We start from the raw sequence: 27,118 nt of genomic DNA on the forward strand, positions 1-27,118 counted from the left end.
ATTCAGAAAACTTAAAACCATGGCTTCAGTAGCAAAAATGTTCTGACCTTGCCTCGTCTGCCTGCCTCTTGTACCAACCCCTCCCTGAAGCAGGCCATAAAAACCAGAATCCCTCTACCCAAGGCAGGTCATACAGCCCAGAACCCCTTTTTTTCTGAAAGTTAGCCTTAAAACCCAAACTTAGTCTGTGTAAAATGGCCATGAAGTAATTATCTGACCTGCTTTGTTCTTACTTTGTTTTACCCTAAAACCCCATGCCAGAAAGGGCCTTGCCGCCCTGCAGCCCGGAAGGGAGGAAGGCACACTGGAGAGAGGCCAAGCAGAATCTCAGTGTAAAAGCCTTGCTGGTTCTGCCACTCGGCCTGTTAGAATGAGTGCACCCCCTTTTGGGCCAGTCATTTCTACTGCACTGTCCATGGTTTCAACATAAATAGTGGACAGTTTTCCCTGCACCTTTGAGTGTTTGTTCTGAAGGTGTGCATGCATAAGTTTTAATCATTTCTCCTAGTTTATCTTCACGGCAGTAAATTCTCAACAGGTCTTCACGGGGACCTTTTGGGGGCCTTTGCTCCCAGACTTTGGGAACCAGAGACACTTTGATCCCTGTGATATCAATAAATTCTGTTTTCGGACATGACGTTTTGGAAGGATCTAACAAAATGATGGGATGTTCTAAAAAGTCTACTACGTTCATAACATTTAAAGGTTATGTCTTATTTGTTTACTAAGTCTTACTGAAGTACTTACTTGCTTTTCTCAGTAAGGTTTACGAGTTTAAGATTGAAAAGCCAAGGCCGGGCGTGGTGGCTCATGCCTTTAATCCTCGCCCTCTGGGAGGCCGAGGTGGGTGGATCGCTCGAGGTCAGGAGTTCCAGACCAGCCTGAGCGAGACCCCGTCTCTACTAAAAATAGAAATAAATTATCTGGACAACTAAAAATATATATAGAAAAAATTAGCCGGGCATGGTGGCACATGGCTGTAGTCCCAGCTACTCGGGAGGCTGAGGCAGTAGGATCACTTAAGCCCAGGAGTTTGAGGTTGCTGTGAGCTAGGCTGATGCCCTGACACTCACTCTAGCCCAGGCAACAAAGTGAGACTCTGTCTCAAAAAAAAAAAAGATTGAAAAGCCAGTAACTTAAACTATATTTTAATCCCTGTTCCGTGTTACAGATCTAATTTACAGGTACAAAAATGGCAAACAGAAAAGTAACTTAAACGAATAGGTGGAATCTAAGTAAACTGCTAAGGTAAATGAATAGATAAGATAAAGTAGGTAAATACAAATGAATAAAATTTTCCTATAATTGAAAATCTTAAAGTCATTATGTTAATTTAAAAGAGATAATCATAAAATGTTTGGCTCGTTTGTAAGGTAAAATACTACAACATTGGTTCTTAAACATAATTTTAAAGCTTATGCCTTGTTTTCTTTGTATTTAGGAATGCCAATGAAATGGGCGACTAACGCTTCAAAGTTACTTTAACTTCCTAGGTTTTTCTAAGAGTTGAGGTGATCATCTGTATTTGTGTGTAATTAAAACTTGTAGATGAAAGGAAAATAATTCCATACAAAACTTTTTAATGAAAATACTATAAGATATAAGTATTTTGTGAAAAGATGATTTTGTCTAATTCACTGATCTTTGAAAGTAAACTTCAGTATGTCAATGGTCATTAAAAATTAAGTGGATGTGAAAGTTAAAGGTCATAAAAGTTTGGCCATAGATGCTGTCTCTCTGACATATCTTGGCCAAAGGGGGGCACTTGCGAACTAAAATAAAATTTTGAGGCTCACCCTCCCCCAACACTGCCGCCGCTGCCTATAACCTGCAAGCCCCTGCTTCCAGATGGCCCACCTCTTCAGGCCAAAGGGATGTGTACCTGCCCCGTATTGATTTATGACTTTACCTAGAGGCCTCTTGGGCGTGGTTCAAGGTCATGAGTCTCAAATTTGGCTCAGATTAAATCTCTTTCAAATTATGTTACGGAGTTTGGTTTCTTTTCCATTGACAAGATTGAGGCCCGGGCGTGGCGCTCGGGGAAGACTGAGGACCACCGAAGGAGCAGGCTGAACACGGCGCCAGGTACCAGCATGGCCCCTTTGGGCCCTCTGACTCTGAGCTTCTCCTTTGGTGGGACTGGTGGGTCGTCCCGAGCGCCGTTTTTGGTTGATGGTCTTGGTTTACTCTGAGCCGGTTCTTTTCCTAGGAATTGTTGTTTGGGATCCTAACTTAGATTTGGAGGTGCATCCTAAAGGGTCTTCTCGCTTGTCTTTTTATCCTAAAATTAATCTCAATTGGCTTTGCTGTGCATTTTTGAAAGAGGAAACTGAACTGTCTTGTTGGTAGATAAATGAGAGACTGAGTTCCTCAGCTCCGAAGAGAAGGGGCAACCTTACTCCTCCCAGCCTTGGGAGCCCCGGGCGACTGGGGTCCCGGGTGGGAGTTGCCTGGGGCGATTCCCCGAGGCACGAGTGGCCCCATAGGGAACCCCCCCCAACATGTTAATTAAAAGAAGGCTCTTCCAGGAAACGCATATAAGAGCTGATCACTCGGCGTTTGGAGCCCTCTCAGAGGTGCTAGACCTCCGAGAGAGAAACCTGAGACACCTAAGAGGGTGGGAGCCACTCAGTGGTGAGACCTTGAGGAGCCCCACCCACAAGCAGCACACTCTGATCCACGACACCAAACCCCGTGTAACAGTTCGGTTGCTTCTTTTAAAGAAAAAATGGGACATCCTTTAAAATGGAGGAAAGACAAGGGAGAATGACCCCCATGGGGCACCACAGTTGGTGTGTGGTGCCTCAACTTGCAAGTAGTTCTGGAAATGAAAAGAGTGGAAGGCATGCCAGGTGTTGCTAGGGCTCCAGCTGGTTACAGCTAATGCTTGTGCACAAGTTTTTACGAAAGGGCAAATTACATCCAGAAAAATTCGGAGCCGAAATGGTCGACATACTGCGCTATAGAGTTGAACTGTCTGGAGCTATTTCTCTCTCTTCTCTTCTGGGTACTCTAAACCCTGCTAACTTTTTCTGTTGATGTCCAGATAACTCACTGTTTATGGCATTTACAATGGAAAGGCCACCTGAAGATCCTGATGCCAGTTATTGGTCAAAGGGGTATAAAAACATTTCGGTTTTGGTCTTTTAACCCTAAAGGCAGATAGAGTTTACCTCCACTGATTCAGTGTGTATAGAGAGGTACACAGAAGGTGTTTCTAAACGCAGTGTCATGTAATGTTAACCGGAGTGTCAGGGACTCAGAGTTGTCCTGGAAGTTGTGGTTAGAAGAGCTTAAGTTGAAAGGTTCAGTTTTCCCTTGGTCTTGTCCATTTTTGTCCCACTCTTTACAAGCGATCTGGTTATGTGTACATTATGTGGCTGTAACAAAGTTTGTGCCTGGGGAAACGTTTGTAAATTATTAATTTTTGTGTAGTAATTTATTTTAAGATGAAAAGTGAATGATGATTACAATCCGGAGAATCTGAAAACAGTCTTACTCTTTATGAATATTTCATGTACTCAAGTGTACAGTCCACCCCCCCCAAAAAATTGTTCTGAAACCATTTAGATTGTTTTCTAGACAGCTTAATCTTGATCCTCACGGAAAAAGCATGCTACTTCTTTGTAGCATTGTTTGAGGTGCTGAGGACTGGCACTGAGATTTTTTTTTTCCTCTCTCTCTGTCTCTTCCTCTCAGTCTACACTCAGGTGATCTTATGTTGATATGGGATTCAGAAAACTTAACTTAAAATGAATGCTTCAGGAACAAAAATGTTCTGACCTTGCCTCATCTGCTTGCGTCTTATACCAATCCCTCCCTGAAGCCGGCCATAAAAACCAGAATCCCTGTACCCAAGGCAGGTCGTACAACCCAGAACTCCTTTTTTGTGAAAGTGTTAAAGCTGGTTCCCCCCGTCCCCAGGAACAGAAAGACAGAGTCACTGAGGCTGCAAAAAGGCAAAGGAGTTTTATTGACTAGCTTGAGCTGGGGTCCAAGCCCGGAGCACCAACGCAGTGGTGGTCTCTTTCCATGGGCAGGGATCCCGCACAGCGGGGGGTGAATTTCTTTTATACTTTTCAGCAGATTACATGCACGGGGTATGCCATCCCCCCTCCCTCCCTTAATTCATTTGCTCCTTCAAAAGTGGCTGATTGTCTTGGCTCCTGATTGGTTGGTTTTCAAGCCGTGGGACTGCCTTTTGATTGGTTGGTTTTTAAGTTGCAGGACAGGCTTCTGATTACGCCTTGCCCTTCTTATCTGGTTAATTGGTTGGAAGGCCCAGGGACTTTCCAGCCCTTTATCAGGAAGTAACTTGTGGTTATCTCCGCCCGGCCTGTCAAGTCCATCTCGGCTTCACTTAAGCTAGGTCAGCAAGCCATATTTACAGAAGCAATTAGCATCCGTTAGAATCAAGGAGAGCACACTTTTTTTTTTTTAAACAACTCCTGTTCTTCAAAAGCTAGACTTAAAACCCAAACTTAGTCTATGTAAAATGGCCATGAAGTAATTATCTGACCTGCTTTGTTCTTTGTTTTACTGTAAAACCCCGTGCCAGAAAGGGCCTTGCTGCCCTGCAGCCCAGAAGGGAGGAAGGCACACTCGAGAGAGGGCAAGCAGAATCTCAATGTAAAAGCCTTGCTGGTTCTGCCACTCGGCCTGTTAGAATGAGCACACCCCCTTTTGGGCCAGTCATTTCTACTGCCCTGTCCATGCTTTCCACATAAATAGTGGACAGTTTCCCCTGCACCTTTGAGTGTTCGTTCTGAAGATATCCATACATAAGTGTTAATCCTTTCTCCTAGTAACCTTCACGGCAGTAAATTCTCAACAGGTCTTCACGGGGACCTTTTGGGGGCATTTGCTCCCAGACTTAGGGGACCAGAGACACTTTTATCCCTATGATGTCAATAAATTCTATTTCAGGACGTTACGTTTTGGAAGGATCTAATGGGATGTTCTAAAACGTCTAGTACGTTTATAGCATTTAAAAGTGATGTCATATTTGTTTACTAAGTCTTACTGAAAGACTTACTTGCTTTTCTCGGTAAGATTTATGAGTTTAAGATTGAAAAGCCAGTAACTTAAACTATATTTTAATCCCTGTTCCATGTTACAGATCTAATTTACAGGGTACAAAAATGGCAAACAGAAAAGTAATTTAAATCAATAGCTGGAATCTACGTAAACTGCTAAGGTAAATGAATAGATAAGATAAAGTAGGTAAATACAAATGAATAACATTTTCCTATAATTGAAAATCTTAAAGTCATTATGTTAATTTAAAAGAGATAATCATAAAATATTTGGATCATTTATAAGGTAAAATACTACAACATTGGTTCTTAAACATAAGTTTAAAGCTTATACCTTGTTATTTTTGTATTTAGGAATGCCAATAAAATGGGCGACTAACAGTTCAAAGTTACTTTAACTTTCTAGGTTTTTCTAAGAGTTGATGTGATCATCTGTGTATGTATGTAATTAAAACTTGTGGATGAAAGGAAAATAATTCCATACAAAATTTTTTAATGAAAATATCATAAGATATAAGTATTTTGTGAAAGATGATTTTGTCTAATTCATTGATCTTTGAAACTAAACTTCAATATGTCAATGGTCATTAAAAGTTAAGTGGATGTGAAAGTTAAAGGTCATAAAAGTTTGGCCATAGATGCCATCTCTCTGACATATCTTGGCCAAAAGGGGGGGACTTGCCAACTAAAATAAAATTTTGAGGCTCACCCCCCCACACACCGTTGCCGCCGCCTATAACCTGTGAGCTCCATTTTCCTAAAGAACCAGATGGAGGGAAAATAGGAAACGACTAACATTCTATGAGAATATGATTATTGGGATTTAGTTTTGACTAGAATGTCTGTCCCTCTAGGAGACCAACATTTAGCTTGTTGCATATTATGGAGCAATGTTTTTAATAAATGTACTGCAAACCACGTGTAATCCAACTCAATGAAAAAAACCAACTGAAATCTCAAGCTATTTTGAAACAGGAAGGAGAAAATTTGCAAATATAAGGTTTTCCCAACTAAAGCAGAGAAGGCAAAACATATGAACCCTTTGGAAGGTATTAAAGAGGCTGTCACAATCTGACTGCGAAGCAAGGTCATTGTCAGTCCTCAAATGCCCTTGGTCTCTGCCTCCAAAAGGAAAAAAAAATCATTTTTTTTCTAAGTTACAATAGTCAAGCCTGTAAATAAATATTTTTAAATTTCCGAAGCTGTATCTCCCCACTAAAAGATGCTCAAAATTAAAAAAAATATAAATCAAAATATTTTTTTAGCTACTTTCGTCAAAAAGCTAAATATTTTGTAAGGTCTCAGTATGCATGTCCGCCCTGTCTTTATCACGCTGTAACACACCATCTCTTGGGTTTTGCCATAACAGTAGGTAACAAGGCTTCCAGGCTCTCTTCAACGCCTCCAAGCTCCCCTTTCTCCAAACACAAAAGGAAGACGAAAACTACAAATCCCCATCTGCCCACCCTGCAGTTCCTGGGAAGAGACAGTCCTCAAATTGTTCCTGCCTAGACCCCTGAAGCCTGGAGAAGGAGATGGGGACAGGTGTGGCAGCGGGCGAGGAAGGACGTCCAATGAGGGGACAGACGGGAGAAGGGACATGGAGAGGAGGGGTCAGCGGAGATAAAACAGTGAGGGGGATGAGAAGGAAGAGCAAAAAAACTGGGAGAAAGGAGTGAGGATCACAGAAGAGAGAGAAAGATAAAATGGAAGAGAAAAAGAAGAAAGGGTCAGGGTTAAAGGACGGGGAGACGGTGGCAAAGAGAACGTGGAAAGGCTGTCACTGGGAAGAAGGGAGGTTAAGGCGGTGCCACCTACAGGGCTTTACCCCAGCAGGTGAATGGGCTGCACGGGGAAGGGGGAACTGGAAACCGAGCGGGTGGTAGCAAGGGGCTCTGGGCAAAGGCAGGAGCCTGAGGGAGACACCTGAGCCAGGGAGCAACACGCACGCGGGGGACGCGGCGGCGGCGGCGGCTGTGGCTTGGGTGGGCCCCGCTCCCTCACCGTGGCTGAGCCGGCCTGATCCTCGGGCGCAGCTTCTGCCCCGGGTGCGCCGGTGGCTGGACCGGAGCCCGCCCCCAGGCTGATCCAGCGCTGGGGCTCGGCCCCAGCCTTGGCCTCTTTCCCTCAGAAGTCGGAAGTGCCGCGACCACAGCCGGCAGTGGAGCGCAGACTCCACCTCGCTAGAGCCGTGCCTGCGCGTTCCTGTTTCTGTTGCTGGGTCCTGGGGTCTGTGTCACTGAGCAGCCGGCAGAGGGCAGGCTTCTAATTGTTGAAAGCCCTGGAGTGTCTGAGCGTGTCCAAGGGGGTTGTTGGGGACCTGTCACCTGGGTGCTGCTGGGTGAAGCCTGGGGGACTGCAGGGGACTGCCACAGTGGGTATGGGGAGCAGCCCTGCTCCGATGGCCAAGAAGCTGAGGAGTCTGATCTAAGATCAGGAGGGAACACTGGGCACCGACTCCCAGCCCAGGCATCTTCCATCCCATCCCTCCATCCCCCTCGCCTGTGAGAAACTGGAACCCGCATATATTGCTGCTGAGAGTGAAAAATGGTGCAGCTATTGTTGAAACACTTTGGTGGTTCCTCAAAAGGTTAAGCATAGAATTACCGTATGACCCAGCAAGTCCACTTACAGGTGTGTAACCAAAAGAATTCAGAACAGAGATTCAAACTTACATTTGCATAGTAATGTTCATAGCAACTGTATTCACGCTAACCAAAAGGCAGAAACAACCCCAATGTCCATCAACAGATGATAAATGGATAAAGAAAATGTGGCAAGTACACAAAGAGGAATATTACTCAGCCATGAAAAGGAATGGAGTTATATGACACCTGCTACAGCATGGGTGAATCTTGGAAACATCATGATAAATGAAATAAGCCAGGCACAAAAGGACAAATACCATATGATTCCACTTCTGTGAAATATCTAGAATAGGCAGATTCATACAGACAAAGTATGTTAGAGGTTACCCGGGGCTGAGGGCAGGGGAAATGGGAGTTATCGCCTAATGGTTACAGAGCTTCCAGTTGGTATGATGAGAAAATTGGAAATATATAATGATGATGGTTGCACAGCATTGTGAATTTACTTAACGCCAGTGAACTACACTTACAAATGGTTACAGTGGCAAATTGTGTATATCAGAAGAAAAATAGGTTTAAAGTGAAATACTTTTTAAGATACATAAAAGCTGAAAGAATCAATCAGCAACACACTCTTAAAATGCAAGAAATGTTAGACGTACTTTAGGCAGGAGAAAAATGATACCAGATGAGATTATGTTTAGAGATCTGCCCATGGTAACCAAATGGGTAGTATGTGACTTGTTTTCTTTTTAAAACGTCTTTAAAAGATAATTGACTCTTTAAACAAAAATAACAATAATGAAATTGGGGTGTATAACACATGTGTAAGTAACATATATGACAATACCATAGAGACCCAAGGGGAAGCGATGGAAGTGTGGAGCATTCTGTATGGCTCTTACGCAGCACAGAAAGTGGTGTCATATCACTGGAAGGTAGAAACCAACGGTATTGTTTCATATCCTATGCTGCACAGGACAGGTGCCCCCACAGAGAACTCTCCAACCCAAAATATAAGGTTGAGAAACCATGCCCTAAAGCTAAATAACTAAAACAGTAAAACAAAAAGTTATAGCTAATGGGCCACAAAGGAAATAAGAATGAAAAAATACTCAATGCAAATGAAGTCATAAAAGAAAACAGAGCAAAGAGCTGATGAGATGAAGAGAAAATATACAGGACGTCTTTGGTGAATGGAACATGGTGGAAATGACATGGTATCAGCTTCCAGGCCCAGGACTCATGAAACCAGCAGCTTCCACTGTCTGTCTCTTGGAACATTTGCTCTGGAGGAAGCCATCGCTCACATTGCCACCTGGGCTCCACCTCTTGTCATACCACTGGTGGCATTAGATTGTCATAGCATTTAAAAAGAAATATTTACAGGTAAATCTGACAAAACTACAAAAGACCTGTACTACAAAAACTGTAAACATTGCAGAGTAAAAATAAAGGAGACCTTAGCAAAGGGAGAGATACTCTTTCTTCGCAGGTCAGAAAAACACTCAGACATCAGTTCGGACCAAATTGATCTGCAGATTCAGCACAAGCCCAGTCAACATCTAAGTGTTCTCTGTTATAGAAATTGTCAAGCTGATTCTAATATTCATGTGGACATGCAAATGACATAGAATAAGTCCTCCAGAAAAAAAAAAGAACAAAATTCAAGGACTAATACCACTCAATTTCAAGATTAATAAAGCTATGGTAATCAAGACAGTGGTATAAAGACAAATAGATCAATAGAACGAAATAGAGAGTTCAGAAACAGACTCACGGCCGGGTGCAGTGGCTCACTCCTGCAATCCCGGCACTCTGGGAGGCCAAGGAGGGAGGATCACTCGGGGTCAGGAGTTTGAGACCAGCCTAAGCAAGAGTGAGACCCCGTCTCTACTAAAAATAGAAAAAAAAAATTAGCCAGGTGTGGTGGTGGCACCCGCAGTCCCAGCTACTCAGGAGGCTGAGGCAGGAGGATCACTCAAGCCCAGGAGCTAGAGGCTGCAGGGAGCTAGGCGGACACCATGTCACTCTAGCCCAGCGACTTGAACAAGCCTCTGTCTCAAAAAAAAAAAAAGGAAAATAGACTCACTCAAGCATGGAAAACAGATGTGTTACAGATGAGCAAAGGCCATGCAGTGGAAAAAGGATTGTCTTTTCAATAAAGTGTGCAGGAAAATGTGGCTACTCGTGTATCAAAAAAAAAAAATTTAACTCATTCCACATCTCATACATATACGAAAAGTAACTTAAAATGGGCCATAAATATAAATGTAAAACTATAAACTTCCAGAAGAAAATAGAAAATGTTTGTGATCTTGGGCTAGGCAAAGACGTCTTAAATATAACACCTGAAGCATGGTTTTCTGAAAGAGCACGCAGAATTTTATCAAGATTTTATTTTATTTTATTTTTTTTTTTTGAGACAGAGTCTCACTTTGTTGCCCGGGCTAGAGTGAGTGCCATGGCATCAGCCTAGCTCACAGCAACCTCAGACTCCTGGGCTTAAGCGATCCTACTGCCTCAGCCTCCCGAGTAGCTGGGACTACAGGCATGAGCCACCATGCCCGGCTAATTTTTTTGTATATATATTTTTAGTTGGCCAGATAATTTCTTTCTATTTTTAGTAGAGACGGGGGTCTCACTCTTGCTCAGGCTGGTCTGGAACTCCTGACCTCGAGCGATCCACCCGCCTTGGCCTCCCAGAGCTAGGATTACAGGCGTGAGCCACCGCGCCCGGCCTAAGATTTTAAACTTATATTCTTCCAAAGACACTGTTAGAGTGAAAATACCAACCATAGACTGGCAGGAAATATTTGCAAAGCCTGTACCTGATAAAGGACTTATATCCAGAATATGTAAATAGGTCTCAAACTCAGTAATAAAAAATAAATAACCCAATAACAAAATAAGCAAAAAATCTGGCTAGATACTTCACCAAAGAAGATGCTCAGAAGACAAGTAAGTATGCTCAATGTCATTAGTTGTGGGGGAACTGCGACTTGCACCACAGTGAGAATTGCTGCGCACCTGCCCGAGTGGCTGAAAGAAAGAGACTGGCGGGCCACGCAGGGCTGACTTCACGGGCCTGTGACCTGTGCAGTGACACAGAACCCCTGCACAGAGGGCCCTGCGCCTTGTTTCATGCCCTCCTGTTTTCATCTTGAAATCCTTAATGATCTTAGAACAGGGAGCCCGGCGTTTTCATTTTGCCCAAGACCCAGCAAATTATATAGCCAGTCTCAACTCCACATGTTAGCAAGGATGGGGGAAAGTGGGGCTCTCATACACCGCTGGTAGGAATGTAAAATGGAACCACCACTTTGGAAAACAGTTGGGCAATGTCTTAAGTGTTTACCTCCCGTAGGACCCAGCATTCCCACGCTTAGGTGTATACCCAAGAGAAATAAAAATATATGTGAAAGATTATGTAGATTTTATGGGGATTAACTAACCAATAAAATCCCTTTTCTTTCCATTATATCTTTCATGAATAGTGAAGGCATTACAAATACTTTCTCTTTAAAAAGTTTCTCTATTATGATTGTCCCAAAGGTTACACTGCAAATAATTACATTAGATTTTGACCTCTTATTTATGCAGTGACATTAATTAAAAGTAGAAAAGTAAAACATTTATTTATCTTAAAGCTAGTAGAGACTTAACTATCCCTTCCATAACAGGCAGAGTTTTCATTTGGGAGAAATAAACCGTTTTTACTGTGACACATACACTACTTACATTATTAACATTGGTTCCATTTTATAAAAAATATTTTTAATTCTAAGTTGTGATTTCAGTAATGATGAATTGTACATTTTATAGCTTGCTCTAATCTTTTTACACAATTAAATTGGACCTATCCCCAAGTTTTACCAACTTTTTAAAAACTTACCAGTCTATAACAATGACACAACTGATGAAAATGACATATCTGTGTAACAATGCAAAACTCACCATAGGTTCAAGAATAATGTACTTGTTTCATATCTGAAGATTAAACATATTGTAAATTTGGAGGGGGAGGTGTCTTTTTCTTTTTTTGGAGACAAGGTCTCGCTCTGTTACCTGGGATACAGTACAGTGTTACTACCACAGCTCACTGCAACTTCAAACTCCTAGGCTCAAGTGATCCTTCTGCCTCAGGCACTCCAGTAGCTGGGACTACAGGCACATGCCACCACACCTGGCTTTTCTCCCCCCCTCCCATTTTAGTAGAGATGGGGTCTCGCTCTTGCTCAGACTGGTCTTGAACTCCTGGCCTCAACCAGTCCTCCCTCCTTGGCCTCCCAAAGTGTTAGGATTATAGGCACGAGCCACTGCACCAGGCCTAAAATATACTGTAAGTTGTACAGTCCATTTCCTTGGTAGTTGGGAAAAAGAGCACAGGCAACAGCAGAGGACTGTCCTGGGACACTCTTCATCACACAACCAGTGACAGTTTAGTCAAAATCGCACCCGAAAGCCCAACCTTGACTACTCAAGACACAGGGCTATGCTCTGCCATCAATTAGAAAATGGTTACCTTTCTGAAAACCCTCAGGATAAATTTCCTTCTGGTTTTAGCATTGTGAATAAAAGCTACGGTTCACCTGGGCAACAAATTTGCTTTATGACCATCACTAAAATGTTGAGCTTGCCCTTTATACCAAAAGCCAAATTTGTGACACATCCTTAACAAGCTGTAGGAATTCATGGAAGACTTTCTCGTATTAGGTTTCCTCCTGGCTCTATTTTAGATCCTAAACTTCATTTCTCTTTTCCTCATCCTTCTCATCCCCTTCTAATATATATAGCCTTACTCTGTATCTTCTTTTCTAATTGTCCTCAAAATATTTTTGGAACAAAAGCTCTAATAAAATATACCGTGTATACTGATTGATACACATGAGGACAATGTGCACACACGCACACACATGGATTAAAAGCCAACCGAATTTTATTTTTCCTTCAGGATGATGGGGACCCTGCTTCCTGCACTGTGTGGCTTGCATCTTGCACCGACAGCACTGGTGACAGCGCCAGTCTCACTCTTGGCCAGTGGCAAACATTCCCATCTCTTTTGTTTCTCCATTCCTCAGCAGTTGAGAATAGGAATTAATCAATGTCTCATAATGAAATGGGATATTTCAAAATGTTACATTAAAGCTCAATTCCACCATTGAAAATATTTGTTATATGTTTTTCTTATTATATACATTTACTAGCCCTAAACCAAATCTAACTGTATTTTGTACAACACTTAGTACACAATCTATTTTAACAGAACTCTAAGACAAACTTTCAATGATTAGCAAACTTTATGATGTATAACCTACTAATTTTATTGAATGGATTTTCTTTCAAAATAAATTATGTAATTAAAAATTAGAAAATTACATCTTTCTAAATCATATACATTTTTAAAACTTCTATTTTCATTTTAAACTCAATTATAAAATATTATAATAATGTACATTGTACCTGAAAAGCCCTAACCTCACCATGATATAACTCATCCATGTAACCCAAAATACTTGCACCCCCTAAATCTATTGAAATAAAAAAAAAAAACTAAAAAAAAGGTCACAATAAAATTATATGCTTTGTCCATTTGTCAGAGAAAAATAATTAATGGTAAATACTAGGCCTTCTTTTTCAATTCTGTATGAAATTTCTCTTGATAACACTTGATAGAATTCTACTCACAACAACACTCAGCCAAATACACTTCTTTCTATAGTGCCAAGTGTTCAAAAACACACAGCATTCAAATAATGTAGTTTCCATGTAATTAGGATATCATTTTCAGTTTGATAATCTGGCATAGAAAAGTCTTCAGTGGAAGAAAAGAGAAATACCTAAAAAGAAACAGTTGACTTAAATGATGATGATTACTACTGAATGAACCGGTTCCCTAAAACATAGTGGAATAGGCTGTCAATGCCTGAATGTGACTGAGATGTGCACATCTGGGAACAGAAGGAAAGCTCTGCTGGCAACACAACAGTGATCCGACCAGGCAGGATAATCAATCCTTTCATTACATATCCCACCTCCTGACCCCTGTTTATCATCCACGTTCCCCAACAGGCTTCTGTGCCATCCACTTACTCGTTCTTTAAAATTTTTCATTTAGAAATTACTCATACAAGGAAGTATTTTAAAATATGTGCAGTTTGAAGAATAAAAGAAACACCAGAGAAACCACCACCTCGCCTCAGAAAGAGCAGAAGCTCCTTGGATAGGCCCCCTCCTGCTGGCTCCTGCCCCCACCACCAGTGTCCTTAATTCTGTGTTAACCATCTCCCTGTTTTTGTCTTCATACCGTTGGGTCCTGTGTATGTGCATCCCTTAAAAACACGTTGCTCTGTGCTGCCGGTTTTTGAGCTTTACAGAAATGGAGTCATTCTCCAAGTATTCTTTTGTAATTTGATTCCTTTCTTTCACATTATATTTTTGCAATTAATCCATATTGATGTGTGAGGCAACAGTTTATTTTTATTGTAGTGTAATAGCCTGTTATATAAACATGACTATCCGTTCTGCAGCTAATGATCCTTTGTTGTTTCTATATTCTGCTGCTGGTGTTACAGTTGCTCTGGCCTAAATATTTTTCACAAATTGAATGTTATATTTTATAGTTCATGCTTTAATTTTAACCACATTTATCAACTTTGCTCTTTATTCATTCTTACATTTCAGAACTTTTATTTGGGATCATTTTTTTTCCTACCTAATGTAAACCATTAAGAATTTCTTTTCTCTCAGACTTTGTCTAAAAAAGCCTTTATTTCAATTTCTTACTTGAAAGGTAAGTAATTCTAGGCTGAGAGTTAATATCTCTCAAGACATATTGAAGCTATTGTTCCAGTCATTTGAATTCCAGTGCTACAGTTAAGAAGTCAGTCATGAGTCTAACTACCACACCTTTATAAATGATGTCTTTTCAAAAATCTATTGTCTGTATTTAAGGTTTTCTCTTTCCCTCTAGTAAATTCTGCAGTTTTCACTATAATATGGCTAAATGTGGATATCCTTTTGATTTGTTCTGCACTGGGCTTCCTGGATTTAGTACTAGTATCTTTTACCCAATATCTCTATAAATAGTGATTCTTCCTCATTTCCTCTATCATCTCCTTCTAGAACCATAGATATGTAGATCTGTCAGTGAACTCGTATCCAGCACATATGAAGAACTCTATAACACTTCAGTAAGAATGCTGAAATAAACCAACTCACTAGGAAATGGGCAAAGGAACTGAACAGACACTTTGTGAAAGAAGATATCATTGGTCAATAGGCACATTAAAAGGTGCTTACATCAGGAAAATGCAAACTTAAACTTTGTGAGATGCCACTAACAAACCCACTGGAATGACACAAATTTTATAAGATGGACAATACCAGGTGTGGAAAACTTGGAATTCTCATATACTGCTGGTGGAAATGTAAACTCTTCACTTTGGATAACAGTTGTGCTGTTTCTAATAAAGTTAAACATACATTTATCATATGGCCTAGTGATTCCACTCTTAGATATTTATCCCAATACACGCCTACACCTGTACATAAAAGCACACTCTATCTTATGTCATAATAACCCCCAAATGTCCCTTCAGCAGATAAATGGATTTAAAAAATCATGGTGTATATATATATGCACACAATGGACTACTACTCAGCAATGAAAAAGAATGAACCACCAACATCCTTAAGCAGATGAATCTCAAAACATGTTGATAAAAAAAGCCGATCATGGAAAGTAATATACTGTATAATTCCACTTATATAAAATTCCAAAGCAGGCAAAGCTCATCACTGTGACAGAAAGCCAATCAGTGATGGAGTGGGGCTGGAGGGCAGGGTGGGCTGGCCACCCAGGAGCACAGAGAACCTGTATCTTGAATGAGATGGTGGAGACACACAGGCACCGATTTACAGACAAAGTAAGAAAAACGACTTCCTCGAGAAAACAGCCAGTTAATAGTAGAGCAATATTAGCATTAGTCTTGGTCTATTAACATTTTCAAGCTTTCTCTCAGAAGGACAAACTGGCTGCAGGAAAAGAGCTCACGTGCACCCAGCATGTAACAAACACTGCTGGAGACAGCTGGGTGAGGGCCACATGCCAGCCACATGCGACAGAGACCCCGACCTCACAGAGACCACACACCGGTGGGAAGAGGTTTCACGGCAGAGGGCAAAGAACACTATGGCACTGCCAACAAGCAATTTAACCATATGGTCGGCTACAGGGGCCCCTAAAGTATCTCCCACAAGAGTTTTTAAGGCCTTTATGTTTAAAGTATAAAGAACAAGGTAGACTCACAACAAACAATAAAGTAAGGTAGATCCTTACCTAACACATAAAAAGATAACTACAGATGGTTTAAAGACCTAACTATGAAAGGTAAAACTATAAAGTTAGTAAAGGAAAATGTAGGGAATATTCTTGTTGCCTTAAGGACTTCTTAAATAAAATTTCAAAAGCATAAAACAGTAGGCAAACTAGACTGAATTTGATCACATCCAAATTAGAATTTTCTGTTCAGTACACTATGGAAAAAATTAACAAACAGATGACAGAGAAAAGATTTACAAACCATAAAACCTATAAAGGAATTATTGTCCAGTGTAACAAGAGCTTCTGCAAGTCAACAGGAAAAGACAGCAATCCCAGTGGGAAATGGGCAGAAGGCAGTAACAGGCACCCGCAGCAAAGGAAGCCCAGAACCATATAAGAACACCAAGAGCTGCCTAAACCAAATACAGAAATGCAAATTAAAACATCCCTCTGAATGACAAAATTTGGGCAAGTGAACGTCAAGTATATGCAGATGTACAGGAAAACAAAACTCAATGTGCACGGCGCTACCAAACTTGTAGACTGAGGCATCCTTTCTTAAGAGCTTAGTCAAATTAAGTACCCATATGCACATGGCATCACCACGGAGGAATTCTTTCTGGACGTACATCGCAGTGAGTGGCCGTGAAGAGCTGGGGCAATGCACAGTCATCTGGGCTGGAGGGAAGCCAGAGACACTCGCCTGCGTGTCCATGGTAGGGAAATAATTCAAAGCACGAGGCAAGGGTGTGATGCGAGGGGACACAGAGCATGGTGAAAACACCCAGGTTATCCTAGCATGCGATGGTGACAGCACGGTGATGAAAAAGGCAGAGGACACTCACCTCAGGGTTGTAGACAAAGCCAGATGAGGTAATGCACGTAAAGTGCCCAGTCCCTTGCCCTTAGTCCTACGAAAGTAATTTCTGCTCCTTGGTATAGGTTACCCCTCTGAGCTTTCACCCCACTGTTTGTTTATTTGTGCAGCTGGAGCACGGAGCTTTGTTACGAGAACTTAATAGAAGATGCAGTGGCCACGTGAGTGCCCGGGGGAGGCGAGGCCTCTGGAGTCTGCGGGTCCCCTGTGCACAGCAGCCCCTGTATGGCAGGACAAGCCCTCATCCCGCCTGCATCTCCAGCTGCGCACCTAGAGAATCATTAAAGCCAGTGCCATGTGGCTGTGTTGCGGGTAAATGAGATAATGCAAACCTCATAACAAGTGCTCGTTCACCTCGCTTCTCCTCCCTCCCAGGTATGGGGAGGCACCGTCTTACCAGGGGGAGCCCCGTGCCACCATCACATGTTGCGGTGGCCACGCGACAACATGGAGGACAACTCAGCCATGCTGAGACAACACATACATATACAGAAAATGACTAGAAAGAACAACATCAAAATGAGTACCTTAGTTGAATTTGGGTAGAGAAATTATAGGTGGTTATTTTTCTGTTTTTGTATTTTCCGAGTATCCTATTATATGGTTATGTTACTTTTAGAAATGTAATATTTCATGGCAAACAAGTATTTTACTTTAAAATTGCATTGAACAAAAAGTGTTAAACTTCAAAACCTAAACAGCATCTTTATAGATTCTCTATCAAATGGAGTTAATTTTAAAATTCTAGAATATATTCTGAAGCACTAGGTTCTTCTTAATTCTAACACTTAACCTGGGAGAAGTAATTTACTCTGAGAGCTGCATTCTTCACCTATGAAGTGGGGCTAGTTTTAACTCACAGTTGTGAGGATGAAATGAGATAATATGTAAGTACCATGGAGATGGATCATGTTTTGAAAACTTCAAAGTTTGCAAAGATATAAATATAAACCCCTTAAATACCAGAAGAAAAAATTTTAAATGTTTAGTAGCTTGAACTCCAACATTAGATAGACCTATATTCAAATTTTAGCTCTGCCACCGACAACCTGGATGACTTTGGGCAACTACTTCACCTTCTCACTACAGTACCTTCTCAGCAGTGTGGGGGTAATGACCACATGCCTGTGTTGCTGTGAAAATTAAATGAGATAAGTAACTTATGTATAGCACAGTGCTTGTCACAAAATAATGGCTCATTTAATGTTACCAATTATTATAATCCTCCTTAAAACCACTTCTGCAGTTAATGAAACTGAATATTATTATTAACATCTCAATCACTGTTTCACATTAAGATACAAAAATAGAAAAGACATTCCCTACCCTTAAGGTTCTCACAGTCAATAAAAGAAATGGAAATATATTTCAAAGATCATAGGAGACTACAATAACTAATAAAATCAAATTTTATATCTATTACTATGAGAATAAAGACAAAGGGGAACAGGATTGGTTACAATGAGGAATGTATCAAAATCTCAAAGGAGATGATATTTTAGTTGGATCCTGAAAGACTGGGTATGATTTTGTCCATTAATGAAGGAAAAATACAAAATTAAAAATCCAAGCCAGGCATGATGGCACATGCTTGTAATCCCAGCTACTCAGGAGGGTAAGGTGGGAGGATCATTTGAATCCAAGAGTTCGAGTCCAGGCTGGGCAACCTAGCGAGATCCCATCTCTTAAAAAAAAAATCTATACAGTGCTCAGGCCATTGAGACTTGTCTCATCAGATGGAACACTGAGAGGGGAAAGGCTGGCTGTAAAAAGAAGAAATATTATGATCTAATTGTGAAGAGCTTTATAAAAATGCCCTGCCCCATTATTTGGACTTTATGCACAATAGGGAAATCAAAAGAGGATTAAAGAACACAATCAGACCTAAAATTTAGAAAAATAACTGGTAAAATTAGGTTGACTTAACAGTGCCAGGAAAGACTTCCCAGGGATGACATTTGGAAGAAGAGTCTGGGAAGGTCATCCCAGGTGGCGTGTGGGAGACACAGACCTGAGGACCTGCCAAGCGCATCTCCGGCTTCTGGAGCATAGCAGAGTGGGGGCAGCGGAGGTGATGTGGAAGACACGGGCCAAGACAGCGACACCTTTGCCCAGGAATGTGGGCTTCAAGGGCAAGAGAGAAAGGCCTGCGATGGTAGAGCGATCTGAGAAGATGACGTTGTGGAAAAACAGGGGCTGGAGGAACAGGCAGGAAATCACAAGAGTGAAAACTCAGCCCAGAAGAGGGAAGAGCAGATGGACTCAAGAGACATTTGAGGGGACCATTCAGTCTAGCCTGGGAGGGAAAAAAAATGAGTATGTTCTATTTTTTACCATTTTTCTATTCAAAAAGCACTCACTATTCCCCTCTACCTATGGATTAAAATGTCAATGCTAGCATTCAAGGCCTTCCTAGTCTGACCTCTCTGCCTTTTTATCCACTTTCCTTACACCCCACGGTCCCTCTACTTGGACTGTCCTCTCTGCCATGTCAAACCCCATCTGACGATTGAGGCCTGACTAATTCCATGCCACCCACAAGGCCTTCCGAGCTCTCCTGGTGCCTCTCCCCTCAAACAAAGCCTCCAGTGTTGTAAATTAATAAACCCTCATCATGTGGTAACGACCCTCTCCTATTACTAGGTACTACTGTATGATTCTTTAACAGCTGTTTACATTTCTATGTGCCTTGTCTGTATGTTTCCTTCATAGAACTGCAAAGAAATGTCAAGCACATGACCGCAGCTAGACAATCCAAGGCAAGATGAATGTCAGAAGATTTTGGCTTCCTGGAAAAAACTCACCATGGACTTTGGTTATTCAGAATTAGCTACTTCTTCTGTAAGGCTATCAGGTAAAATAAAATAGTAATGATAAGAGTGGTAAAGTATACCTGCCAATCCACTTTCACAATAAGATATGTAAGAAGAACAAATCAATATAGGTTGAAAGGAGAATACAATGAGTAATTCCATGAAGAATCCTTGGAATTACATAAGCAGCATAATAACAAGTAGTTTTTCAAACTAACTTATTTACAAAGAAGTAATTTAGGAGTGGCCATTCTCCTCCTCTCTAATAATTTTAAGAGAGAGAGGCCGGGCGCGGTGGCTCACGCCTGTAATCCTAGCTCTGGGAGGCCGAGGCGGGTGGATCGCTCGAGGTCAGGAGTTTGAGACCAGCCTGAGCAAGAGTGAGACCCCGTCTCTACTAAAAATAGAAAGAAATTATCTGGCCAACTAAAAAATATATATACAAAAACATTAGCCGGGCATGGTGGCTCATGCCTGTAGTCCCAGCTACTAGGGAGGCTGAGGCAGTAGGATCGCTTAAGCCCAGGAGTTTGAGGTTGCTGTGAGCTAGGCTGATGCCACGGCACTCACTCTAGCCCGGGCAACAAAGTGACACTCTGTCTCAAAAAAAAAAAAAAAAAAAAAGAGAGAGAGAGACATAGCAAACTTTAACTTAAATAAACAGTTTCTGGAAATTGGGCTTCAACAAGTGAAATTATAATACATAAAAAAAGAAATAATATGTACCTAGTTGCAACTTCAAAGTCAAGCTACACACGAAGAGGACTTACAGTTTGGGCTTATATATATCTGTAGCAACAGGAAGAACTCCAGGAGAACTCAGAAATTTCAATGCCAAACATGTCACAAGAGGTCAGAGGTCACATTTTCTAACTTGGGTTTTACCCTAAAGTAAGCAATACATGTAATTAATTGATGCCCTAATTCTGAAACATTAACTTGAATGGGACTAGTCTACCAATCCGCTGTTAGTCTAATCATGCTAGTCACAATGTGATCACCTCTAAAAACACAAAGTCAAAGTTACTCAAGACAGAAAGGAAACACCTAGGTTGACTATTTTGATTGCTTTTTCCCAGTAGTCAATAAAAAATAAGTTAACCTCCCCAATCACACTGCCTAGCTAATAATGCCAGCAGAGACTAGTAAAAAATCCATATCTGTTTCAAAAGCATGTCTTTAAACTATAACTATTACTTAAAATAATTATAAACTTCTAATGCCATGTTATAATTACCCAAATTAGATGTGCATAATTTGTTTGGTTTAAAGAAAAGCAAGTGATATATGTAACTTGATTTTATTGGACATTAAACTATACATGGCATTTAGAGAAATAACATGACAATGAGTTATGAATCATATTAGGAATCTGCATGACTGAAGGCTTAAATTTCACTTGTTACTGATTCTTTGTTCTTTGATTCTTCACCCTTTACATCTTGATTGGAAATCTGTAAAACAAGGGCATCATCTGAAGCATAAAAATATTTTATAAATATTTAATAGAAATGTTAAGTAACTGAGTATTTCAAAGCTTTAATGACACCTATCCAAATTACATAAAAGTGATGAATTCATGTGACAACTATAGTGTTTACAGACATTTAAACTGAAAAGAGGACTACTATTATCATGCGTATCTTCATACAACCCTCAACTGACTACTGTATTTCCTTTTTTAATAATAAAATGACTCAATTGTTTCAATTTTACGATGATTAAACATTAGAAGACATCCTTCCATTTCTAGAAATGTAAAACGTTTTTACTGAGAGGCCAAAATTCATGCTTATTTAGTTCCCAAATGAAGTCATCTATAGAATTTATGTTATCATTAATTTATAAACATGAGCTGTAAATCAGAGGGACAGCTTCACCATTAATCAAAACATCAGACTTAATCCCAGATATGTATTTTGAGCTCAGATTGATCTTTTTAGTAAAAATACTTTCCATAGCAAAATAATAAAACTTGTGAAAGAAGTTTCCCTTAGGTATATATTTTTAAAGATTTGAATTATTGAATAAATCTCAGCAGTGATTCTGTAACTTACAGCACCTTTCCTACTTTCTTGGATACAGCACTAGCAGTTCTTTTAAAAAAGGAAAATTAAAAGAAAATGGTAAAAAGGACTCAGAACACTCTTTCCTGGGGAGGTATCATGGACAGGTACTGCTATGAACTCTGAATGTTGGATATCATCATACTTAGGTGGAATAAACATCTAGAATGAACACAGATACATTCTCCTATTTTTTTATTGAGATAAGATTATTATTAGTTCCAATTAGCCGGGCATGGTGGTGCATGTCTGTAGTCCCAGCTACTCGGGAAGCTGAGGCAGTAGGATTGCTTAAGCCCAGGAGTTTGAGGTTGCTGTGAGCTAGGCTGATACCACGGCACTCACTCTAGCCCAGGCAACACAGTGAGACTCTGTCTTAAAAAAAAAAAAACAAAAAGATTATTATTAGTTCCTAAGAGTTCAATCAATTATGAGGATCTGAGGCTTAACTACTTTAAAAGGCCACAAATTCTACTCATGGAATTTCCTTTTAAAATTGCAATGTAAGTCTTACAACATTCAGGATCCTGTATTTGATGATGAGATTGCTGTGGATTTTGAGGTGTCCAGTGTTATATACAAACATGAAGAACATGCCTTGGGTTTGTTTCTGCTAAAAGGGATTTTTTTTTTTTATTGCTTTTAGCTCTGCTTTTGAACTTCAGAAAATATCCAGTGCCTTTAGCAACAAATTTTTTTTTTTTTTAAAGATAAATCACAAGATTGTTGTCAGCTGGGAAGATGGTGGAGGTAACAGTTTTAAACTCGCCCCTGAACCTCCTAGACAGAGTTACTGGAAGAGAAGCAAACAAAACAAAGCAAAAGGCCCTGGGACAACATATACAGTACCAAAAAAATTAAGTGATAAGGAGTCCTGTGAATCCCAAAATTTGAGCAGTCAGGACAAATCTGCAAGAGCTACTGATCTGCAATCAGTACTGACAGCTATGGAGGACAAGGAGGGACACAGTGGGGAATCTAGGGGAGCTGAGTACAGGAGAACCAACCTTGCAGCTGCAATGGACAGGGTGAGACATCCTCACGTGAGACGATTCACAGTAACGCACGGATCCATGGTAAAGTCCTCAGGAGCTGGAGCACGACAGTCCTGTGAACACCCAAAATTAGGCAAAGCTCCCTTCCAGGACAAAGCCCCACAGTATAGATAAGTGTGAGGAATTAAAATATCAAATACTACTGGAGTCAGTTAAAAAGACCTTTACTATAAGAAAGGGTGGTTCAAAGAAAAATGGGGGAAAGATAGAGAAAAACCTAGGAAATCTCAAGAAATATGAGGCCATATTTTTAGCACTTCACAAAACTGGCATAAGAAGAGCATTAGAGCCATAAATCTAGTAAAAGGATTCAGACCCACTTCTACCTGCTACAAGTTTGGGAAAACAGATTTTCACACCAGAATGACAACAGGAAGGACTGCAGCTCACAGGACAGAGTGACACCCTTAGATGAAGGCATGTCAGAAAGATATGCCTGCAAAACAGAAGAAAACCAGGATCCACTGTTTCAAGAAATGAGAAAAGACATTAAGAAAATGATATAATAGGAATGCTGTAAATCAGAATTAGAAAAACTCAGGAATGGGTTAAACATTTGAAGTAAATGGAAAAGAAATCACTTCAGAAGTGAAGTCTAAACTAGAAGCTACACAAGAGTGATTATACAGCAGATAATATCAGATAAACATAAGTTGCAAAGAATGAAAAAATTAAAAATCAAAAAGAAAAAAGATGAAAAGAATTCAATTGAAAATTACAAACAGAAGACAGGAAAAGAAGACTGAACACACTAAGACAGGCCTCAAATAATATAAACTAAATATATATAATAGTAATATAATCTTAACTATATATAATATAATTTTGTTTCTTATTCTCAGATAGCTGTGTATATAATGTTGCATAAAATATTGACTAATTATATGATATTCTAAAATTTTATTGTTCATGATATCCACAATTCTCACCATGTCAGAGAGGAGGTAAGATTTTAGATAGAAGAGATACATAAAACCCAGTAGCCATAAATTTCAATGGAAAATATCAGTATGAATTAATGAGGTGTTTTTATCTTTTAAAAGTATATTGATTTCCTAACTCTGTCCATTCCAAGGCCTAGAGAGACAACACAGTAGCAACTCGGAGTGGCCAGAAAGTACTCTTGAAATACAATTTCAAACTAAAAGAAACCGGAGCCCTTGGAAGAAAGCAGTGGTTTAGGATGTGTACAAAATGGGCCTTAAACCCTGTCACCCGAGAAAGCAGGAACAAACTTTGGGATCCAACACAGAGGCCCCCACTGGTCAAAGATGGGAAAACCTCAGCATCAGAAAGGATTTTGTCAAAAAATGACAACTAAAAGAAAAAACCTAGCTGGTTACCACTGAAGGATGCTATTTTGAAAACTGGTAAGTACATAAAGAGAAGGAATTAAACACTTCTCCTACTTTTCCCATGTGAACCATACCACAGCATAACCAAATAGCAGATAATGGGAAGCCTATATCCTTACAGAGGCATTCCAGTTAGCAAAGGAAAGAAAATTAGATTACCACCATTTTGCAATTCTTAATGAATTACTGGATCTAGCATCAATAGCTACATATATCACAAAACGAGATAACTGACATGTGTGCCTCCTGAAAACACAACTTTCCGCAGCCTGTGCAACAGCCTCGACCCACCCCACAGCCTCTGGACCAACCATCAATTTCCGGGAAATACAGAGGACTGAGCAGCAGGTCAAACTGGACCACAGAGCTGCGATCCTCAAAAGCCAGACTATGAGAAACCAAATGACCCAGTTTCCCCAATCAATAAATCCCAAATGAAAGCCACAACAAAAAAGATGGATGAGAAATCCACAGATCAAAACAGAAACAAGCAGAATGAAGCCATTATACCAAAGTAAATGATAATGTTTAGGATGCATGATAGCCTAAGAGGGAGTCACACCAACTCCCATAACTTTGAATGCATGACTAAAACTATGTAGCTTTCAATTTTTTTTAAAATGGAGTCACCAGTCAAAATAAAGAGTGAAACTTAATGACTACATATGCAATCCTAACAATAATTCTTCTGCAGCCTTCTGTAACTTCAGCCATTTCTAAAGTTTAAAAGACACCTCTATGTTGAGACTTACCTGTAAATAAGCAGAACAACCTGACCTAAAATGAATCCAAGGCTTGAGAGTACAGAATAGGCATATCAGGCTTTACAGCAAAAGATCAGAGTGCCTGTCCTCGTCCCACGCCACTTCCTAACTGACCTCAGGCAAGGGCAACAGGCAAGAAAGTTGACGTTAACCAAGAAGCAAAGGCACTGGGTCAGGCAGTTCTCTGCACAGTCCCCCCTGGAGCCAACTGTCCAGCAGGGAAATAGTTACGGCTGTGACTGATGTTGGGAAAAAAGCACAGAACGCTGAGACGTGAGCCACTGCGATGGGGGGAAATATGACACAGCTCTCAGAGGGGACGAGGCAGAGGACACACGGGGAACCCCTCCTGAGCACTTAACCTCCGATTTTCTTCCTTTCTTTTCATCTATCTTTAGATGACACTAATAAAACTAAGACTATTTACTGGGTAAAATAAATTTATTGATATTTAATTAGGAACTATGGACCTCACAACATGAAGGAAAATAAGCCTTGGCATCATTTAAGGCTATACCGATGAAGCAAGGAGAGAAAGGAACACTTAACGACAAGCCGCGATACAAAAGGAGAAGGTGTGTGCAATCCTGTTTAACAACCTTCGCATCTTTTGTCACAGTTTAACTTGCGCACACACGTACACACATAAGTGTTGCGATAATCCAACAGACGTCTGCACCCGGCACTGTGGGGTTAATTCTCTGACTCCCACACAGCAGGTGGTCACAATCTAACAGCAATATTTACTAGGAGAGTCTGACAGCTTCCTAGGGAACATCCCTAGAGCTTCTAGAAGGATGCTACACGTGAGATCTAGAAAGATGCTACACGTGAGAAAAACGAATAGTCTGAAAAACTGAAATGTTTCAGTCAAGCTTACATGATTTTATAATTTTTAAAAACAAATCCAAAGAACAGTATTTTATTTCAGCGGTCTTCTATGAGCAATTTGATATACAAAAACTGTTTTCTTAAAAGTCTCAACCATAAGAAAATACTTTTTATTCTTTGAGATTTCTTTAAATGTTTTTATTATCAACATCACCTCTCTGTAATTTGTATTTAGCTACCACACCTCAAATTATTTGCTTTAATTAAAACTATAATAATTAAAACAATGTACTATTTATTTTATTCTTACTTTTCATACAGTATTATTTTGTTCCTTCCACTAACCTACAGGAGCTAAGAGTTGAACATGGTCAGCGTCAAAGTATTCTGAGGGTGAGTGTAGAGTCAGAGCCACACAGAGCCTGAACACTTTCTCCATCTTCTGTTCCTTCCCTTGCAGGTAATTTTATGATCTTCTTCACCAGAATACAGGGAAGGGACAAAAATATATGGAATTCAATTTTGTTACTTATTAACAAAAGCCAACAAAAAGTGTTTAAGTGAGCTTTTGTAAATTATCTGTTTCCATTTTTACAAATAGCATTTAAAGAATATGGAGAAATAGGTATAAAGAAATTTTATCTAAATTAACAGCAACAACAAAAAAACCAACCTCCAAACATTTAAAAAGATAAATTTGACTTTTTTTTTTTGGAGACAGAGTCTCACTCTGCTGCCTGGGCTAGAGTGCCATGGCATCAGCCTAGCTCACAGCAACCTCAAACTCCTGGGCTCAAACAATCCTCCTGCCTCAGCCTCCCGAGTAGCTGGGACTACAGGCATGCGCCACCGTGTCCGGCTAATTTTTTCTATATATATATTTAGCTGTCCATATAATTTCTTTCTATTTTTAGTAGAGACAGGTCTTGCTCTTGCTGAGGCTGGTCTCAAACTCCTGAGCTCAAACAATCTGCCCACCTCGGCCTCCCAGAGTGCTAGGATAAATTTGGCTTTATTCCTTTAAAAATACCTAGAGAAACAAAATAAAACCAAGTTCTTATTTTAAGACATCCTTATAATTAGTACATAACAAGTAAATAGAAGAGTCATGAATTAGTTTGATTTTTTTTTTTTTGTATCCTGAATCTTTGTGTACCAATATAAATAGCATTACAAACTGGGGTGGGGAGGAAATTTCTTTTTAAAAACTGAGTGGTTTGGCCAGGCGCAGTGGCTCATGCCTGTAATCCCAGCACTCTGGGAGGCCAAGGCGAGTGGATTGTTTGAGCTCAGGAGTTCGAGACCAGCCTGAGCAAGAGCGAGACCCGTCTCTACTAAAATAGAAGGAAATCATATGGACAGCTAAAAATATATATAGAAAAATTAGCCGGGCATGGTGGTGCATGC

At 40.3% G+C, this 27,118-nt stretch overlaps 2 long non-coding RNA genes across 21 annotated transcripts in view; one reads left to right on the top strand and one right to left on the bottom strand.

Annotated features, from left to right (window-relative positions):
• The first annotated feature begins 1,235 nt into the window (after positions 1 to 1,235).
• Positions 1,236 to 25,995, top strand: LOC123649318. 5 transcript variants are annotated; one of them, XR_006738985.1, is made up of 3 exons: positions 1,236 to 1,248; positions 19,540 to 19,681; positions 25,340 to 25,995. It is a non-coding gene; the product is annotated as an uncharacterized LOC123649318 (long non-coding RNA). The 5 variants fall into 5 exon arrangements; XR_006738984.1 differs by lacking the exon at positions 1,236 to 1,248 and adding an exon at positions 5,174 to 5,197; XR_006738983.1 differs by lacking the exon at positions 1,236 to 1,248 and adding an exon at positions 17,046 to 17,139.
• Positions 20,922 to 27,118, bottom strand: part of LOC123649317 — a 68,717-nt gene continuing 62,520 nt past the window's right edge. For 13 of the 16 annotated variants that reach the window (XR_006738977.1, XR_006738972.1, XR_006738969.1 and 10 more), the window contains 2 exons: positions 22,714 to 22,814; positions 20,922 to 21,094 (listed from right to left, as the gene is read on the bottom strand). This is a non-coding gene — a long non-coding RNA (uncharacterized LOC123649317). Of the gene's footprint in view, positions 21,095 to 22,713; positions 22,859 to 26,056; positions 26,356 to 26,384; positions 26,424 to 27,118 lie in introns of those variants that run through there. The other 3 variants (XR_006738980.1, XR_006738970.1, XR_006738966.1) reach the window with 3 other exon arrangements.

The sequence above is a fragment of the Lemur catta genome, chromosome 13 (genome assembly GCF_020740605.2).
Source record: "Lemur catta isolate mLemCat1 chromosome 13, mLemCat1.pri, whole genome shotgun sequence".
Taxonomy (NCBI): domain Eukaryota; kingdom Metazoa; phylum Chordata; class Mammalia; order Primates; family Lemuridae; genus Lemur; species Lemur catta.